The 14,009-nt window shown below is 34.6% G+C and overlaps 1 long non-coding RNA gene across 5 annotated transcripts in view; it reads right to left on the bottom strand.

The window, feature by feature from the left end:
• The window catches only part of LOC119507180, a 66,901-nt gene that overhangs the window by 3,360 nt on the left and 49,532 nt on the right, over positions 1-14,009 (bottom strand). For 2 of the 5 annotated variants that reach the window (XR_005211158.1, XR_005211157.1), the window contains 3 exons: positions 4,214-4,333; positions 3,486-3,620; positions 2,187-2,259 (listed from right to left, as the gene is read on the bottom strand). This is a non-coding gene — a long non-coding RNA (uncharacterized LOC119507180). The remainder of the gene's footprint in view (positions 1-2,186; positions 2,260-3,485; positions 3,621-4,213; positions 4,334-14,009) is intronic. The other 3 variants (XR_005211155.1, XR_005211154.1, XR_005211156.1) reach the window with 2 other exon arrangements.

The following is a 14,009-nucleotide window of genomic DNA, read 5'->3' as shown; positions in this document are numbered from 1 at the left end:
TAAATCTGAATCTGAAATTCAAAGAAGAGAAGACTTAAAGAAGGCAGGAGATGTAAATTTGTAACTCTGCAGGGTGTGGAAATGTACTTAAAACATGAGATTTAGTGATCTCTCAGGAAGTGAGTATAAGCCAAAACTCAGTGATTTCAAGAACATACACCTGCAGTATGCCAACATTTACATGCAGAGAAATGAAGAGAAAGAAACAAAGGAAATTAAGAAGTGGTCAGTCAGTGAGGTAAGAGCCACAGCAAAAAAAAAAGTAAAATGCTTGTAAGCCAAGGGAAGAAGGTGTTTCTGGCAAGAGAATGATCAACTATGTCAAATACTGCTGTGACTCAGAATGCAGAATGAGAACTGGGTCTTATATTTGGCAACTTAAAAATCATTGGTGACCTTGACGCCTTGACTAGTGATGTCTCAGTGTAGCCACAAAAGCCTGAGAGAGAAAGGGAGTAAGGGAAATGAAGTTACAGAGTGCATTTATGAAGTATATGACATGAAATTTTGCTGCAATGTAGGGAGAGAAATCAGGAGGTGCAGCTGCATGGGGAAATGCGATTGAAGGAAGTAATGTTTTTGTTTTATATTGTTTAATAACAGAAGAATAACAACATGGTTTTATTCTGTAAGGATAGATTTAGTAGCAAAGGAAAAATATAGTGATGCAAGACAATAAGGGGAAATTGTTAGAGTGATGACCTAAAAGCATAATCACTATATGGAATTTGATACATAAGTGAAAGGGTTAGATAGACAAGAAAACTGGTAGTTCATCAATGGTAACATGACAGAATGTAGGATATATACACATGGATGTAATTAGTAGAGTAGATAAAATTATGGGAGTGTATAGAGATTCTCTTCTGCTTTCTTCTAATCTGTCAGTGAAATAAAAAGTAAGGGTATTAATTGAGAGTAAATATTGGTGAAGAAATGTTGAATGTTTCAAGTCAGAAAGGAAACTATAAAGTAGTCATCAAGGAGAGTGAGAGCAAATGGTGAGAGAAATGTAATTATGATTGCAGCATAGCAATGAGGGTGTGCTTGACATTCATTAATTATGAATTTAAAATGAGAAGACTCAGCAAGATTTTGTGTTTTTCTTCAGCCACATTCAGCAAATCAGTATTGTGGTTCAGGCTCAGGGTTATAGATTGACTAGCAAATTGAATATAAAAAAACACGAGGTCTGCAAGGTAAGGAGCCTGCGTGCAGCAGAATGATTACAATGGTTGATCATGGAATTCAAGTAAGTTGTGGGGTGGGAAGGGGAGAGAGGATATGAGTGTAGCATGAGACAGTAAAATGTTGGAAATACTAATTGATGATTATCATGGTGGGTTAGAAGGATTGTTGTATTGGGGGTAAGATAGTGAGTAAGCTGCAAAAATAGAAAACAGTGCTTGGAATTGAGATTAGTTTAAGGAGAGGGTGATTGTTACTGATAATGAAAAGATCTAGGAAATACACCTGTGCCTGAGTGCCTGAAGTAGGTAGAGTACATGATCATGATATGAGACAGATCAAGAAAGTAAAGGCAATATATATGAAAGTACCAAAAGAGCAAAAACTATGCTTTCTCCATCACTAGATTCCAGAGGTCTATATCACTGCCTGCCAGATGTTAGGCAATAGAGAAATGTTTATTGAATGAATGAATGCAATGAATGGTGAAGTATAAGTACGCTAACTTGTACATTCAACAACTTCATATTGGCTTCTGAAGTGGGATGAAATGGAATAAAACTGAGGTGGTATACAACATTGTCATTAATATTTCTTTTTCTCCTATTAAAAAATAAATGCAAGTATACCTTTTTGTTGTTGTTCTGGTCAAGATACATGTATGTCATGTCATTCTCTGTACACATTTGCAATTCAACATTTCAAAAATAAATTAGTTAAATTAAAAAACACCAAGGGAATAGAAGAAGAGACTTGTAATATAGTTATCATTGAATTCCACATATAGTGTTAGACTATATTTTTATAACATCAAGAATAAACTCTTTGTACTCATAAAATAAAGCAGATATGATTAGGTTAATGGTGAAATATCATAATGAAAACTCAGAACCCAAAGACTGAAAGAGCTTCCAAAAAGAGGACTTTTCTAAGAGGAACCACATAATAATACAGAAATCTGAGGGAACAGGCACTGTGAGAAGAAATTTAATAATTACCTAATAGGTTAATTACTTAAAGGGTTTCCAAGAAGTTTGACTTATGCTCCATTCTCAAGATGCAGTAGAAAATCTGAGGAGATCAAAGTACACAGATACATTGAAAAGGGATTTAAGGATCTACTGGAGGCACTAAAACTGAATGCATTCAAACAAGTAATTTGATTTGCCTGCCAGGCAAATCAAACAAGTAATTTACAGATTATTTTAAAACTACAAAATTGCAGGGGAGGTTATGAAGAATAAACTTTTTAACTAATCCTTTAATATGGGAAGGAGAATGATACTCTCAAAGTAAATGTTACACAAAAAGAAAGGTAAATAAATGTGTTGTTTGAACACCTATTTTTATATCAGTAATTCAATATCAGCAAATAAAATCCAGCTTCTATGAAGGGATGTAGCACTGATTCATATAACCAGAATTGAGTCTGCCATGTGACCCCTTTAAGCTGTTCATACTGGTAAATCAATAGGCAAGAAAGGGGTTCTTGCACTGGTTGGGGTGATTGATCCTAATTATGAAGGAGAAATTGTGTTGCTTCTAGAAAATGAGGGGTATGGAGGAGAACGTTTGGCTTTCTGGAGTTCCTCTGGGTATTCCCATGTCCTGTGATTAAAGTCTATAGAAAATCCCATCAATCCAATAGAGTCAGGACAGCCAATGATCCAGAAACTTCAGGAATAAAGTTATGCATCACTCGACCAGACAAGAAACCACAACTAACTGAAGTGATGGCTGATGACAAAAGGAATAGTGAATGGGTAGTGGGAAAATACAGTACAAATACTGGTTACAACCTCATGACTAATTGCTCAAGTGAGGACTGTAATAGCTATGATTGTTTCACCCTTAATTCAATACTATATATATATATATATATATATAAAGCATTTTTCTCCCCCCCCATTCTATTATCAGCTAACATAAATTGTGTTAATAGTAACTAAGCCTAAAGCTCAATATTTAGTTTACAAAATATCAAAAAGGAAGTGTGACTAATCCTGAAGAAGAATGAATATAAACAATTACAAAGAAAATGACTTTGTAAATTCATTTGGGAAGAGGATTAATGTGTTTCCAGTTTTATGAGGAAGAGTGTATCAAGTTAGGAGGAAAAATGATTTTGGAACTTATGAACTATTAGTAAGAATTGTATGGGTTGTATGGATGACAAGAGATGAACCATCATGGCTTTGTGCTGTTTCAACTTAAAAAGTTTGTGTTGCCCAATCTGCATGCTGAACAAGGTAATGCTCTGTCTTCTTGTTTCAGCTCTCATATTGTAAAACAAGTACCTTCTCATAGACTGTTTACTGCCACATTATCCACATTTTTCTTCTTTTTGTTGAGATTTCACTGTTTAAAGTGGCCCCAGGTGTAGTGCTGAATTGCTGTGCAGTGATCCTAAGCTCCAGAAGTCTGTGATGTACCTTAGGGAGAAAATGTGCGTGTTAGATAAGCTTCATTCAGGTATAAGCTATATTGCTGTTGGCCATGGATTCAGTGTTAATGAACTAACATTTTATTTAGTGGGCTCCAATTTCCTGCTCCCCAATATGATTTATGATTAAACATGCTTAAATCTATGTTTAGAAGCATTGTTTAAGTGTTGCTCTAAAATGATCTGAAGGCAATGATACTGTTATTAGAGAGAGTTTAATAGGGGCATTCTCTGAAAGGCAGGTGAAACAAAAAACTTCCTAGGAAAACATTTTATGCAAATTTAAGGAGGAAGCAAAAATATGTGGTGACTCTAAATAGAAACACAATTATGTATTGATCAGTTGAGGATATGTGACCAGAGGCTCTCAAGAACATGAGCCTATATTTTTCCCAGGGTCAGTAGTCCACTATTGGCTAATTCAGTATTCATAGAACATAACTAACATGAATAACAAGAATTGACTGTATGTATGAAAGTTAGAAGGTAGATGTGAATAGCACCTAGGTTGAGCCTCAGGGGTCGATGAAGGAATAGACACAATTACAGCTCACGCACAGTGTTCTGGAGCTGCTGGCTTACCTTCTTGGTGGAAAGCAATCGCTGGGCTCCCACCTCTTCCACCATCTGTCAGATCTCCAGCTTCTTTGACTCCTGGGTTACATATGAGTTTATGCCTTTGGCAAATAGCACCAGTCTTTTCTGCAAATCACCATGATCATTGAAATTGGATGATTGGAGGTGTTGAGAGTCTAATATGGGTTCTTGTTCATCCTTATGTATTCCAGTTCATTCTGACAAGTCCCAAACTTTCTTTGTTCTCCTTTACTCTAAGTCTATATTTCCTTACCTACTGCTTGCCCTTTTTACTTCATACCCAGCACAAAATTCAGAAGCAACAGTTGTATATAAACTGTTTAACTGCTCCCACAATTGCCTAAGTCAAATCCTTATAATAAATACTTTATTATATACCATTCTTGGTGGTCTTTCTCTAATTGAATCCTGACTGATACAAATGCCTGCAAATTAATCAGTGTTTCCAAAATTTGTCTTACCTAGAGAATCCTGTCTTGTTTAAATATATAATTAATTTAAGGAATTTCTCCAGAAATTTTCAGTATTGTTTAATAATTTTAACATGTTATAAAATAAATAAATATTTTTACCAAAGTATCTTGTTTTAGAGTAGGAAATATTTTCCCCATTTAACAGAATACAATGTTATTTAACTTTATATATTAATTATATAAGAAAAAAGATTGGTCCCCAAATTTTAAAATGTCTTATTATATTAGGATTAGAGACAAAATTTGCACTAATTTGTACATTGAAATGTATCCAAAGTTGAAGTCAATAATAAAAGGACAAAATTTGGTTTCATGATCAACTGACTTACCTATTTTCATAAATTTAATTTATTTATTTGTTGGTTCTAGATTACTGATAAATGAAAGGGAATGTTCAGGCCCTTCTTGGCTACTTGAATTATAAATGGCAAAGTTTTCTTCCTAACATACAGAAACACTAAATAGTATGTAATACATACTAAATTTTCTAATTTTCAATTTTATTTTTGAAATATATGTATGTTAGAAAGTTATTTCTGAAACTTATATGAATTTTGACCAAATTAGCTAATTTAAAGGTTCAGTTAAAAATATAATGCAACTTTAAATAGCTAATATGTAATTTTATTTTGATCCTGGTATATTTTATGCTTTAGTATTTAACTAATAGCCAAGTTAACTAACTAAAGCCAAGTTAAAATCAAAAACCATTTAATATATAAATAGATGTTGTGGGTTGATCTCTAAGATTTGCTTCAAAATAATATGAGGTAGAGGGATGGCAAGATGGTGGCATAGAGAGGAGTGGAATTTAGTCAGTCCTCTGGAACAACTAATGAACAGCCAGGAACAATTAGTAAATAATTTGGAATAACTGCTGGGGGACAACCATGGCTGTCCACACATCATACACCAACCTTGATTGGGAAGAATGCCTGAGATTGCAGCATGAAATCTGTAAGTAAAGACTGTGGAACTGTGCTGGGAGCCCCCTACCCTCACAGCAGTCTTAGCTGCAAAACCTTGCTGTGGTAGAGAGCAGCACTCTCCCAGCAAGTGAATATAGCTCAATCGAGCTCCAACTGGGCTTTTATTAACAAATGTGGACAGCTGAACACAAGCTACAAACCCCCAACAAGCAGACAGAGGCTTTTAGTGATGACTTTCCTTAAAGAACCAGAAGACTCATTGGTGCTGGGAGGGGGGGCCCAGAAGACCAGGTGTTACCTCTGGCCAGTGAGGGAAACTGGGGGGGGGGGGCCATGTACTGGCTCTAAAATGGGGTTTTCTGTCCCTTTTCCCCTCTCTCAATCTGAGGGGCTCAGAGGAGAGAGCAGAGCCACAGTCATATTCAGTGGAGGGAGCCTCAGCCATTTTCAGTTTGCAGTGCTCTGAACCAGACAGGGGTGGAAACAACAAAATCAGAAAGACAATTCAAATGCAAATGATAACTCCCTAGGGGGGTGTATGTTTCCAAAGAGTAAGGAGGTGGGGCCCAGCTTTCCCTTAAGAGCCAGAGTCTGGGGGAAAAGAGCCAAAACAGAAACTGAAGCCAAAACACATCTCTTCACACCAGTTGGAGTGATAGGCTGACAGGTGCCACCTGCTGGGCAGGTTAGGAAAAGCGTAGCAACTGGAGACCTCACAGGAAAGTCTGTCATTCTTCTAATATACATTCTGAATATAACTCCATTCTGAGACCTGAACCCATGCTGGTCTAGGAAAATCTGACTGGGGTAACCAAGGAAACCAGATGCGTAGACACCATAAAAACTACAATCTATACTAGGAAAAACAAAGATATGGCCCAGTCAAAAGAACAAACTTACACCTCAATCAAGATGCAGTTGAGATATTGTTTCACTTTAATGAAACAATCTATTAAAGATTTTCAAAGAAATATGCTAAATCAAATAAAAAAATCAGTGAGTTCAGGGAAGATGAAACAAAAGAGATGAAGGCTATAAAGAAAACACTGGGCAAACATAAGGTAGAAGTCAAAAGTTTGAAAAAACAACTGGCAGTATATCTGGAAATGAAAGGCACAACACAAGAGATGAAAGACACATTGGAGACATACAACAGCAGACCTCAAGAGGCAGGAGAAAACACTCAGGAACTAGAGAACAAGACACCTGAGATCCTACACACAAAAGAAGAGATAGGGAAAAGAATGGAAAAATACGAGCAGTCTCAGGGAAATGAATGACAACATGAAATGCATGAATGTAAGTGTCACGTGTGTCCCAGAAGGAGAAGAGAAGGGAAAAGTGGCAGTAGCAATAATAGAGGAAATAATCAATGAAAATTTCCCATCTCTTATGAAAGACATAACGCTACAGATCCAAGAAGTGCAGCATACCCCAAACAGAATGTATCTGAATAGACCTATGCCAAGACACTTAATAATCAGATTATCAAACATCAAAGGCAAAGAGAGAATCCTGAAAGCAGTGAGAGAATAGCAATCCATCACATACAAAGGAAGCTTGATAAGACTATGTGTGGATTTCTCAGTAGAAACCATGGCAGCAAGAAGGAAGTGGTGTGATATATTTAAGATATTGAAAGAGAAAAACTGCCAACCAAGAATCCTATATCTGGCAAAACTGTCCTTCAAATATGAGGGAGAATTTAAAATATTCTCTGACAAATAGACAATGAGAGAGTTTGTGAACAAGATACCTGCAGTACAGGAAATACTAAAGGGAGCACTACAGACAAAAAGGAAGAGACAGAAGTGAAAGGTTTGGAACACAATTTTGGGTGATGGTAGCACAGCAATGTAAGTACACCGAACAAAGATGACTGTGAGTAGGTTGAAAGAGGAAGGTTAGGACCATGAGGGACACCAGAAGGAAAGAGGAAAGATAAAGACTGGAACTGTATAACTCAGTGAAGCCTAGAGTGCTCAACAATTGCAATAAAATGTACAAGTATGTTTTTACATGAGGGAGATCAAATGAATGTCAACCTTGCAAGGTGTTAAAAATAGGGTGGTATTGGGGGAAAATACAATTAATGCAAACTAGAGACTATAGTTAACAGAAATATTGTATTATTCTTCCTTCAATGTAACAAAGGCAACATACCAAAGCTAAATACCTTTAAGAGGGTTATGGGACTCTTGGCACTGGTGGTGTTATCTTACTCTTTTATTCTGCTTTAGGTTAACTCTATTTTCTTTTTGTTGCTTTTTAGCTGTCATGTGTTTTTTTCCTCTCTTTTTTTTTCTTCTGTCTCTCTACCTTCTTTGACTCTTCCTCCTTCTTTGTGGAAGAAATGAAGATGTCCTTATATAAATAGTGGTGATGGTGGTGAATACATAAATATATGGCTATACAGGGAACCATCAATTGTTTACTTGGGATGGAAAGTATGGTGGGTGAACAAAACCATCTTTAAAAATAACAGATTGATGAAGAAATCTTGAGGGCACTACATCGAGTGAAATAAGTTAGAAACATAAGGACAAATATTGCATGGTCTCACTGATATGAACTAATTATAATATGTAAACTCATAGACATGAAATATAAGTTAACAGGATATAAAATGAGCCTAAAGAATGGGGAGCAGTTGCTTATCATGAGCAGAATGTTCAACTAGATTGAACCTAATTGTTTGGAAGTGAACAGAGATGATGGTAGCACATTATTGTGAGAATAGCTAACAGTGCTCAATGGTGTGTGAATGTGGTGGAAAGGGGAATCTTAGAGTAATGTATGTCACCAGAAGGAAAGTTGGAGGCAAAAAGATGGGAATGTATAAAACAGTGAATCTTGTGGTGGACAATTCCCATGATTAACTATACAAATATTAGAAGTCTCTTTCATGAACTAGAGCAAATGTATGACACTATAACTAGAAGTTAATAAAAGAGGGATATCAAGGGGGAAAATATATACCTATCGCAAACTGTGTACTACAGTTAGTAGTATTTTAACATTCTCTCATCAGTAGTAACAAATATACTATACCAATACTATGAGTCAATAATTGAGGGATGTGGTTAGGTGTATGGGAGGATTTGAGATTTCTTTTTTTTGTCTTTATTTCTTCTCTGAAGTAATGAAAATGTTCTAAAAATTGAAGAAAAATAATTGTGGTGATCGATGTACAGGTGTATGATGGTACCATGGGCAATTGATTGCGCACTTTGGATCTTTAGATAATTGTATGGTATGTGAACAATCTCAATAAAATTAAATTAAAAAAATAATATGAGGTAGCTAAGAGAAACATGATTAGGTAAAGATTGATAAATGTTGAAACTTCTTGATGGGTACATGGATAATTATCATAGTAATTTCTCTAGTTTTATAGGTAAAGGTAATTTTTCATAACAAAATTTAAAAACAAATTGAATAGTACTCAAAACAAATAAAGGTGACCAATGTTCTCTTATTCTCTTATATTAAATAAATTTAGGTATTGAAAACTGTATATCATCTGCAACAATAAGTCTTTGACATTCTTAAATCAATAGTAATGGATGAACCAGCCATCTATTGGGAAATGCTAAATTAAGGAAACAGAAGGGCTAGATTTTTGTTTGCATGGAATATTTTATTGCCCCATATTTTCATTTTAATTGTAATTAACCTTAATTCAGTTTTATAGATATACCTTACAATCATTCATTTATTTATTCATCCAGTAATTAATTGTCTACATAACGAATGCAGGCATTATGCCATTTAATTAGCTAACTAATAATTAATTTAAATGATTGGATTGTGAGGTGCTACAGACACACTGAAAAGAAAGGCAGAAATGTAGGCCACCACACACCATTTAACATTCATATACCATATACCATCAAATACACAAACAGGTTTCAATTTTCTTAAACAGCTCTTTGGGAAGAGGAAACATCTTTATATACAATTCATTATGAAAACCCCCATATTACTTTATTTTGAGTAAGACAGTTCTATTAAGGGAAGATAGAGTTTCCCTAATACAATATCAGATAGTTTTTAAAGGTTATTGACAGAATTTATTTTTAAAAATCAAAGATATTTAACCTCAAAATCACATGTTGATTGTACTAAGCAAACTAATAAGATTGCATATATTTAAGCAAGAGTATCAGACTAACACTCTTACTAAGAACAACTATGAAAGCCAAGCAAAATACCCTTCCCTCAAAGAAGAGAGCAACCAAGGCTTCCAGAACTTGCAGGGTCAAGATATGAAAGATAAGTGCCTTGAGGTGGGTCCCACATGCCAGCTGTTTTTATCCATTATGGGTTTTGCTAATTTGCAAAGCCGCTAATGGTACCCAAATATAAGTAGGGACTTAAATTTTGGGGCAGTCACAGGCTACATGTACATGAGGAGTGACTTCAAGAAATCAAGAAGAAAGAAATTATCTAGAGGCTAAAACACAAAGTAGAGCAGACTCATTTGTTGGAATGACAAAATTTGGAGTTGAATACCTGTGCCAGTTTGAATGTATTCTGTCTCCCAGAAAAAGCCACAGTCTTCGATGCAATCTTGTGGGGGCAGACATATTGGTGTTGATTAGATTGGAATCCTTTGAGTGTTTCCATGGAGATGTGATTCAATCAACTATGGACAAGACCTTTGATTGGATAATTTCCATGGAGGTGTTACCCCACCCATTCAGGGTGGGTCTGAATTAAGTCACTGGAGCCATATAAATGAGCTGACAAACAGTAGGAGCTCAGAGCAACTGAGAATGACATTTTGAAGAGGAGCTGCAGCTAAGAGAGGACAAAATGCCCCAAGAGCAACATTTTGGAGAATGCCATTTTGAAACACAACCTAGGAGCAAGTGGATGCCAACCACGTGCCTTCCAAGCTAAGAGAGGTTTTCCAGATGCCAATGCCCATCCTTTAGTGAAGGAACCCCATTGTTGATGCTTTACCTTGGACACTTTATGGTCTTAAGACTGTAACTTTGTAACCAAATAAACCCCCATTATAAAAGCCAATCCATTTCTGGTGTTTTGCATAACAGCAGCATTAGCAAACTGGAACAGTGCCCATCAAGAAAGTGGAGCTTTGACAAATACCACAGGATTTCAGTGAGATCCCCGAAGTCCTCTGCTCTTGAACAAAAAAAGAAAAAGATTTGCTTTGACTAGATTAAGGTTGTCTGCCCATAGTCTGTATGTGCTAGAAGAAAACTAAATCCTCTCTGGGGAAGATAACTTCATCTAGCACTCAATTTTTTTTCATAGAAAAATGTTCCAACATTCAGTTAAAAATTATCAAACATGTGAGTATAAGTGATAAACCAAGAAGAAGAAAAAAATTTTAGAAACAAACCACAAGCCATATAGATATGGGTGTTGACAACAATAGACTTGAGAGTAAATATGATTAATACCTTTAAGAATATAAAGAAAACAGAGACTTTCATAAGAACCTATAATCAACTGAAATAGCTATTCTATGATTAAGAATTACAATAACTGTAATTAAGAATGAAATAGATTTTTAACACATCAGACAAATCAAAGAGAAAATGGATGAACTTGAAGATAGGACAGTAGAAAATAATCAGACGAAAGATTAGAGGGAAAACAAAGAAGGAAAATATAGAAAAGAATATAAAAAACATATGGTATATGCTGAAAAGTCTTAGCACGTATATAACTGGAATCCCAGAATAGGGAGAGAGAGACCACAGATGAAGTCATTTTGTCCAAGACTTTTCAAAAACTGATAGAGTCTATCAGTTTTTGAAGAAGCACTGTGAACACCAGGCAAGTTATAGAAAAAGAAATAATACCTAGGGCTTCCACTGAGTTAATATAAAGCACCAGAGGCAGAGAAAATCTTAAAAACTATGTACCTGGGATAATAAGACAAATAATTTTCAAAAAACTACCAATAAGGTCACCTGATTTACTAAAAAACAGAAAGGAAACCAGAAAACTGTGTAATCATTTATTTAAACCACAGACAGATAGTAACTACCAACCTAGAATTCTATATCCAAAAGAAACATGATTCAAAAATGAGGGCAAAATAAAAATATTTTCAGACAAAAATTGAGGTACCTTATATCAGGTTTTCAATAAAAGCAAAGTCAAAGTAATTGTGGTGGGCAGAATATGGTTCCCCAGATATGTCCATGTCCTAATCCCTGGAACCTATGAATAAATTATCATATATGTCAGAGGGCATTAAGCTAGCAGATGGAATTAAGGTTATTAACCAACTGACTTTAAAATAGGGAGATTATCCTGAATTATTCAGTGGGCCCAATGTTATCACACTGGTATTTAAGTATGGAAGAGGGAGGCAGAAATTGAGGTTGTAGCGATGCAACGTGAGATGATCCCAATAAGATGTTGCTGGTTTTAATGATGGAAGAAGGAGGCCAGGAGCCAAGGAATGCAGGGGCCCTCTAGAAGGCGAAAAAGGGAAGGAAATGGGTTCTTCCCGAGAGCTTCCAGAAAGGAACGCTGCTGACCCCTTGATTGTAACTCACTGAAACCCACTGATTGTAACACAGCCAGACCAACAGAACTATAAGATTATAGATTTCTCTTGTATTAAGTCACCTAATCTGTGGTAATTTGTTACAGCAGCCATAGAAAACTAATACAGAGATTTTTTTAGAGATACCCCCATATTATTTTTTTAAACAATATTAGTCACTTGACAAATTGATATTTTTAAAAATATTTTTAAATTAAAGGTATTTAACCCCACAAGTACTTGCTGATTATAATAAATACACTTGGAGGACTGCATATATTCATTCCAGAGGATCAGACAAAGGTTCTCATCAAGATCAACTAGAAAAGTGAAATAAAATATCCCCACAAAACAAGCAAACAAATTAAAAAATGGGAGCAACTAAGATTGGCAGGACTTACAGGGCTAAGATCTAAGATATATGAGAATAAATGACAAGCACGAGAGTAAATATGTAGATAAATATTAATAAGTATTAACTGTTTGAAACAATAACAATCCTATCCTCTTTAGTTCAAAATCCATATATATTGAAAATGTATGGAAAATTAGCAAACTAAAAATGTAGAGGGTAATTGAGGGTAAATGTTGTAAGTTCCCTTCATTTTCTAGAATGTGTAAATGCACTAATCTAAAGTTAGACATCATCTTTTGGTTAACCTTTAGAGATTAATGGAATAATATATTAATAAGAAACTAACAGAAAGGAAATTCAATAATAAGTAATATTTGAAAATTCATATAAAAGGTAAGATATGAGGAAAAATTGAACAGATAGTACAATTTTATAACAAGAAGTAAGATAATGGATTTAAACCCAAATTAATCATTAATTCCATTTAAAAGAACTCCATTTAAAAGACCAAGATTGTCAGACTTAAAAAACAAGAACAAACAAAAATATGCTGCTTATAAAAGGTACATTTTAACATAATGTCACAGAAAGACTGAAGTTTAAAAGATAGGTTAAAAAGAGATCACACAAACATTAAGAAAATGAAACTTGATATAGCTATGCTAACATCAGGCAAAGTAGTCATTAAGACAGAAATTATTACAAAAGGAGAGATGAAAATTTTGTAACTATTAAAGTGTTAACAGAAGATAACTTTGAAGTTGTGTGTAGCTAATAGCATAGCCTATAATATATAATGCAAATTATGAAAGAACTAAAAGGGGAAAATAACAAATCTACAAGAATAGAAAGATTTTCATACATCTCTGAGTACTAATAGAATGAGGAGATAAATACAGAAGATTTAAAAACAATCCTACCTGTAATAGTAAAATACATTTATTTTTCAAGTGGATATGAAAAGTTTGCCAAAATAGAATATGTGGCTGGTTGCACAGCAACTCTCAACAAATTTCAAGTGATTCAAATGCATTTGCTCCCTGACTGCAACTGAAATTAAATTAATAAAAAACCAAATAAGAGGACTGGCAAATAAACAAATATTTTGAAGTTAAACAATTCTCTTCTGTAAAACAATGGATCAAAGAAGAAATCCTACTGGAAATCATACAAATGTTTAGAGCTAAATCATAAAAAAATGTATGACATAAAACTCTTTGGATGCACCTAAAATTATGCTAAAAGGGAAATTCATAGCCTCAAATGCCTAAAAATCAATGATTTATTCTTACATCTCAAGAACCATCAAAAAAAAAAAAAAAACAAAAAAAAAAACACACACAGTAGATCAATTCCCAGATAGAAATGAAGGAAATACTAAAGATAAAGGAAGAAAAAACTTAATGAATAAGAAAGAAAACATACAACAGAGAAAACCAAAACAAAGATTTTAAAAATTAAGAAATACCTAACACAATCAAGAAAAAAAAGA

The sequence above is a fragment of the Choloepus didactylus genome, chromosome 12 (genome assembly GCF_015220235.1).
Source record: "Choloepus didactylus isolate mChoDid1 chromosome 12, mChoDid1.pri, whole genome shotgun sequence".
Lineage (NCBI taxonomy): Eukaryota > Metazoa > Chordata > Mammalia > Pilosa > Megalonychidae > Choloepus > Choloepus didactylus.
The sequence above is the reverse complement of the archived record's forward strand: the minus strand, read 5'-3'. Positions and strand labels throughout refer to the sequence as shown.